We start from the raw sequence: 7,757 nt of genomic DNA, 5'->3' as shown, positions 1-7,757 counted from the left end.
CAAGAAAGAGATAGATATTATTTTTAAAAAGAACCAAATAGTTCCAGAGCTTAAAAATACAATAACTGAAATGAAAAATTCACTAGAGAAGAACAAGAGTAGATTTGAGCTGGCTGAAGAAAGAACTAGCAAATTTAAAGGTAGGTCAATTAAAATTATTCAGTCTGAGAAACAAAAAGAAAAAAGACTTTAAAAAATTAACAGAGGGGTGCCTGGGTGGCTCAGTTAGTTAAGTGTCTGCCTTCGGCTCAGGTCATGATCCCAGGGTCCTGGGATGGAGCCCCACATCAGGCTCCCTGCTCAGTGGGGAGTCTGTTTATCCCTGCCCCTCCCCACACCCCCACTTGTGGTCTCTCTCTCTCTTTCAAATGGATAAACAACAAAAAAAAAATCTTAAAAAGAATTAACAGAACCTCAGAGACAAGTGGGACACCATCAAGCATACCAAATATTCATAAAGGGAGTACAAGAAAGTGAGGAGAGAAAGGGGTAGAAAAACTATTTGAAGGAATCATGGTCAAAGCTTCCCAAATTTTGGATACATTAATCAAATATTTAAGCAACTTAATGAACTCCAAGTAGGAAAACTCAAGGATATCCCCACCTACATACAGCATGACCAAACTATCAAAAGGCACAAAGAAAAAATCTTGAAAACAGTAAGACAGAAGTGCTTCATCACATACAAGGGATCCTGAATAAGATTAACAGCTGATTTTTCATCACAAACCATAGAAGCAATGATATGATATATTCAAAGTGATGAAAGAAAAAGTCTTTCAACCAAGAATTCGATATTAGCAAAACTATCTCTCAAAAAGAAATTAAGACATTCCTGGATAACAACAACAATAACAACAACAACAACTGAGAAAATTTGTTGCTAGCATAACTGCCTTACACGAAATACTTAACCACAGGGCAACCACTAAGAAAATAACTAGAAAAATATAGTATAAGAAAAGAAATGACAATGAAGTTAAAATGGTACACTAGAAAATATCTAACACAAAAGAAGGCAGTTGGAGGAGTAGAGGAAAAAGACATAAGACATATAGAAAACAAATAACAAAAGGGCAGACATAAATCCTACCTTATCAGTTGTATTAAATGTAAATGGATAAAACCCTCCAATCAGAAGGCAGGGATTGGTCAAATTGGTCAAATATCCACTTATATGCTGCCTACAAGAGACCCAGTTTATAGTCAAAGATACAAATAGGTTGAAAATAAAAAAGACAGAAAAAGATAAGCAATGCAAACAAATATAAGAGAACTGGACCATACTAATAACAGATAAAATAGATTTTCAGACAAAAGTTGTTACTAGAGACAAAGAAGAACATTTTATAATAATAAAAGTGTCAACTGGTCAAGAAGACGTAACAATATATACATTACAGCAGAACCACAAATAGATTGAGGGGAGAAATAGATAATTCAACAACAATAGTTGGAGACTTCAACACCCCACTTTTAATATAGACGGGAGACCTTAATAGAAGATCAATAAGGTTCAAAGACTTGAACAACACTAAAACGCACTAGACCCTGACAGATTTCTATCCCACCTGTCATTCAACCCAACAACAGCAGAATACACATTCTTCTGAAGTACACATCACCTCTCTTCTGTGCACATATGTCCAAATCTTTCTCTGCCTCCCTTTTATAAGGATACATGAACCCTGATTTCATTTAAGCCTCACCCCAGATAATCTAGGATAATATCATCTCAAGGCCTTTAACTTAATCACATCTGCAAGACCCTTTTTTTTTTTTTTTTATAAAGATTTTATTTATTTATTTGACAGAGAGAGACACAGCGAGAGAGGGGAACACAAGCAGGGGGAGTGGGAGAGGGAGAAGCAGGCTTCCCGCCGAGCAGGGAGCCCGATGCGGGGCTCGATCCCAGGACCCTGGGATCACGACCTGAGCCGAAGGCAGATGCTTAACGACTGAGCCACCCAGGCGCCCCTGCAAGACCCTTTTTCTAAATGAAATCATATTTACAGGTTCCAGAAATTAAAACCTGATATCATTAGGAGACATCATTCAGCCCACTAGAGGAAGCTTTTAAAAAACACACATGCTTGGGTACCATTTCTAGAAATTCTGATTTCATTGGGTTGAAGTGAGCCCTCGGCATTCATAATGTTTTTAAAGCTTTCCAAATGTATCCAGTATTTCAAACTATTGCTGTGGGCAAGTCATAGATAAACTAATGAATAGGAGTTACCTTGTTTATTTCTTTTTGTTTCATTCTATCCACTCAATCCTTTAATAAAATCTCCTTCTCCTTTCAACATGACAGTGGAATTAACCTGCTGCCTTGGTAGCTTCTACTAAGAATGGATTGTCAGGTAACTAATTAATATTAAATTCACATTAAGTTAATTCATGTTCACCATGATAAAAAAAATCCAAGTAATTTTAAAAAGAACTAAGGTGGGATTTCAGACATATTGCCTGGTGGTTAAAGAAATCTTGTGGGGAAAGAAGGGACATTTCTGGTATAGGAGAGTTTCAGTGTACCATGGAAATCACTCCAGACAGGGATCAGAATTTATTTTTTTTTATTTAACAGACATATATAAAATGTTATATGTTGCTGACATAATTTAAACACTTTACAAATTTAATTCCCTACAGCATCATGAAGTATGTACTATTATAATGCCCATTGAACAAATGAGCAAACTGAGACGCACAACAGTTAAGGATCTTCCAAATGACACCCAGTAATAAGTGCCTGGGCAGCCCAGCTCCAGAGCAACAGTGTCCAAACACTACCCACTGTTCTTTTGTACCTTCTCATCTCTACTGTATCTTCTCATGTCTGCTCTGCTATACCTGCACTGTGTGGTTTTTTAAAAACCTGTTAACATCTCTGGGCTTGTTTTCTCATTTTTAAAATAAAAATTGTTTCCAGTTGGAGGTGGATATCATTCTACACACAGAGTCCAACCAACTGCTTTCTGACTGATAGAGGCTTTCTTTTATTTGTCTGCCCCCTGCCTTTTCTATTAATCTGTATGCTAGGCTGCCACACTTTATTTGAACCAAGGACTATAAAACATGAGTATCTTAGAAAGTCCAGTCTACAGTAAATCTCTGAAATAGTCTGGTCTGTTCATTTCACAGGTGAAAAAAATGAGACAGAGGAAGAACTATAGGACCAGTCTTCTAACTTCCAGGCAGCAACTTTTACCATTTATGTACATGAATTACTAGGGATTTTTTTTAAAGATTTTATTTATTTATTTTGAGAGAAAAAGAGAGAGAGCGTACAAGTGGGGGGTAGGGGCAGAGGGAGAAGCAGACTCCCCACTGAGCAGGGAGCCTGATGCGGGACTCGATCCCAGGACCCTCGGATCATGACCTTAGCCTAAGGCAGATGCTTAACTTACTGAGCCACCCAGGCACCCTAGGGATTTGTTAAGATACAAATTATATTTGGCAGGTCTATGGTGGTGCCTGAAATCCTGCATTTCTAACAAGCTCCTAAGTGATACTGATGCTGTTGGTCCATACTTTGAATAGTGAAGTTCTAGATAGAACCCAGCACTTCAGGTCTATGTTACACTTGGAAAAAAATTATGTCTGCCCAAATCTCTAGGGACATGACCAGTATTATCTCAGGAAACTCCATTAGGCTTGTGACCATGGCAACAAGTACAATTACAAACATTTTGGAATTTGGAAGTTGGAAAATGACCATGTCACAGCTGATGAGGAACAGAAGAGAGAGTGGAAGCTGAGAGCTGAGGACTTGTTTGGGGTCAACAAGCTTGGAACATAGGGTGGCTTTGTATATGAGGATTATGTTGCTTGCAAGTTATAGAAATCCAAATTACAGTAACTTAGGCAAAAAGGGGAACATATTGACACACAATTAAAAAGTCTGGGGTCAGGTCTGGCTTTAAACTAAGCTGGATTCAGGTGCTCAAATAATGTCATCAAATTTATCTCTTATCATCTATGTGTTGACTTCATTCTCAGATAGACTTCACCTGCTGTGGTGAACAGCAGAAAAGAGCATGCCACTTTCCCAATAGTTCCAACAAATATCCCTGACTATTATTTTCATTGGCCAGTCCCAGGTTATGTGCTTCCTCCAGAACCAGTCACTGTGGCTGGAAGAGGATTGTGCTCTAATCAGGTTGCCTGGGTCAAATGTCCCTTCCCAGAACCATGATAAATCCCATCCAAAATACACGGACTGGGAGTTGGGGAAGAGAGTTGTCTCAGAATGAGGTCAGCAGGAAGGGAAATGCATGTGGAATAAGCAAAAATAATAGACATTCATTCTAGAGAGTAGGGCCAGTTGAGCAACTGAAGGTGTTAAGAGCTTGACTAGGAGGTCAGAGGCTCAGCAAGGTGCTGGGATTTGAAGGGTTAACTCACCTACTAGCACAAATCCATCTATGGTGCTATTCCAGTGGTATGACTCTATTTTTATTCTTGCTAAAGAAGTGCTTCTCAGGGGCACCTGGGTGGCTTACTTGGTTAAGTGTGGGACTCTTGGTTTTGGCTCAGGTGATGATCTCAGGGCTGTGGGATCGAGCCCCGAGTCAGGCTCCATGCTCAGTGCAGAGTTTGCTTGAGATTCTATCTCCCTCTGCCTCTCTGCTCCTCTCCCCACTCACATGCACTCTCTCTCTCTCTCTAAAATAAATAAATAAATAAAATATTTTTTAAAAAGGAGTGCTTCTTAGATTTTGATTCAGGAGGTCCAGGGTGGAGTTCAAGAATTCACATTTCTAACAAACTCCCAAGTGATATTGATGCTGCCGGTTCATGGACCACATTTTGGTGTGGCACTGTGTTGAGGTATCAACTTCAATCTTTTCTAGCTTTTCTAGCTTGATTGCTCTTCCCTTGAAATGGTAGGGACTCAAAACTTCTTAGTAGGCTCTGTCCTGCTGTCAGTCATCTCTCTCAAGGATAACATGGGGAGGGAGGCAGCCTTTCTGTCAGAATCATGGGCTTCCTCATTTCCCTACTGCAGGCCTATACAGATTTAAGGCGTTGAACCAGAGGAGATCCCTGGTTTAGGGTTCAGGGAAGGTTAGTTTGCTGGCTCATGGTCAGCATTTCATTCAATAAAGAAGCCAGAGATTACTCCACTTTCTGCTGCTCACTTATGATTCTTTAGCCCTAAACTAGAGAGATTTGCTAAACCCCAGATGACAGCAATTGCATGAGTGGGCCCTGCTGAGGCCAATGCAAATGAGCAGAACTGCCCAGTTGACCCACAGGTTGACAAGCCATACCAAATGGCTGTTTATGGGCCACTGAGGTTTGCAAGACTGCATTACTGTGGCATTAGATTACTAAAAAGCTATCTATGTGAAGTTGGGCAAATTTTTAACTCTAAGTCTCTTCCTTTGTAAAATGGGAATAAACTCACATAGAATTATGTGACTATTAAATAAGGAGTGTGAAAAACTTAACACAGTACTCCAGTAAGTGGCAGAATTAAAACTACAGTTTGCCTTTCTAAAGCTGGTCTTCAGAAAGCCTTATGGAGAAAGAAAAGTCCTTGTAGAATAAAGAAGAGATAATGTGAGAGACAGAAGAGAGAAAGAAACAGTGATCTCTGCTTGGCATCAGGCACTTTCCAAAATCCTTTATTTTATTTTATAGCATTCTATCTTTCTTACCAACTTATGTGCTAAGTTTTATTATTCCCTTCTTACAGAGGAGGAAATCATGACTCAGAAAAGTGAGCTGAATTTTGTCAGTCAGACAGCTAGTAGTGGAGGTGCTGGGTTTAAAACCCTTAAGTCTTTCCCATTCTAATGACCTTGCTCTTTCCATTGTGAAAACCTGATTCAAACCTTAATCACATCACAGTTTTTATTAAAATATTGTATAAAGGGCTCCTACTACAGAGTAAGAAAACTGATGTCATAGCTAAATCTTTCAAATTTCATTTTTGCTTTTCCCATTTGACTTAATAGATTTTTCTTCTTTCTTTCTAGAATCAATCTTTCTTCTTCTCTCCCTAAATCTCTCTGTCTCTGTGTCTTCATCTCTGTCTGTCTCTGTCTCTGTCTTCTGTCTCTCTCTCTCTCTTTCTCCTTGCTGCCTTCAGATTTCTGGAGTTAAAATTCAAGTGGAAGACAAGTGACTCAGCAAGCTGGATGTTAATCTCAATGGTTTATTTTTTCTTAAAGGGAAAAAAATGATCTTAGCAGCATATCTAGAAAGAGGGGAATGAAAATTTTAAAGCTTTTGCAGGAAAAGCATTTTAGAAATACACAGCCTATATAGCACTTTTTTCTTCAACCAGATAGGAAAAGAGGCCCCACCTCACAGCAAAGCTTCAATAAATGTCTATATACCATTTACACTCGCACAAACAAGTTATTTTTTCTTCCTATGTTTAATGCCTATAAGAAATGAGGGCTAGGATTGACTTTGTCAAATTTGATCCCTTGCCTCTAACTCTTGATCTGCACACATATAGCTTTTCTATTTTTATTCACAGAAACAAAAGGCTCAGAACTCATCGTTTCCATTTTGAGCCATATGACCTGGATTTAGGTGATGTATTGGTCACAACAGGCTAGACTATACTGCAGTTCATAATGGCTTAACATAATAAACGTTTATTCTTTTACTCGCTACTTGTCCAATACAAATTAGCAGGGCCTTTCTTCATCATAATCACTAATGGATTTCCACTGATGGAAACTCCAATGTGGGCTTCTATGATTGTAAATAAACCTGGGGAGAAAGGAGGAATCAGTCAAGCAGAGGAACTTAAATGCTAACACTGGAAGAGACATACATCACTCCTGCTCATATTTAACCATGCAAACCAAGTCATCTGGCCTCTCTTGCTTTAGGGGGTGGTAAAGTGTAGTCTCCCATATTCCTAGAGAAGTAGAGCAGGAATTTTTATGAACAGCCCTAATAACTAGTCCAGCTGGCCTCTCTGATGGCCAGGTAGGATTCTCGCCTCTCCTGGACCAATGATAGAATAGGTCCCTTGTCAATTCACTTTCCTCTTGGGTAGACTAACTTCTCTTGGGGAAAAAAATGATGCCATATCTTATTATATAGCTTACAGGTTAACATGTACAAGGAGTATAAATATTTCAGTGCTTTGAATATTGTAATATAGAATTTTATTTTTAAAATGATATGTACTTGGAGATCACACCCTTAAAAATAGGCAAGGTTCTTTTTCAGTTCACTCTTAATTCTAGTGTTATCTGAAAAGGGTCTCACATTGCTTGTTTTCTCTCTCTCTCTGGAAGATGTCAGGAGATATTAGATTTGTGGTTTTATTTAACCTTTCATCTATAATGATGGCTGAGCTCCAGGCAGTTAAAACCTCATTCATATTAGAGATGCAAAATTTAACTTTCCAAGGTGGACTGACCTTTCAAATATGTAAAATTTATTTTAAGAAACTGCATGTATATGTCTAAATTTTAGCAAAATGCATGTCCTCTTTTGGTATCCTAGAAAGAGCTTATCATATTTTCTACCAAATAGAGTTGAGATAAGTTGATCTAGAAAGCTGGACACACTATATGGAAGCAGTTTCTAGACATTTCTGTCCAGTAGAACTTTCTGTGATGCCAGAAAATATTCTATAGCTACATTGTCTAATGGGCTATTTAGCACTTGACATGTGGTCAGTGTGACTGACAAACTGCATCTTAAATTTTGTTTAATTTCAAATAATGCAATATATGTTAAGAAAGAAAAAAAAGAAGAAGAAGAAGGTAGCAGGAGGG

Source organism: Phoca vitulina, unplaced genomic scaffold (assembly GCF_004348235.1).
Source record: "Phoca vitulina isolate PV1807 unplaced genomic scaffold, GSC_HSeal_1.0 scaffold22, whole genome shotgun sequence".
NCBI classification, from domain to species: Eukaryota; Metazoa; Chordata; class Mammalia; order Carnivora; family Phocidae; genus Phoca; species Phoca vitulina.
Note: the sequence above shows the minus strand (reverse complement) of the source record.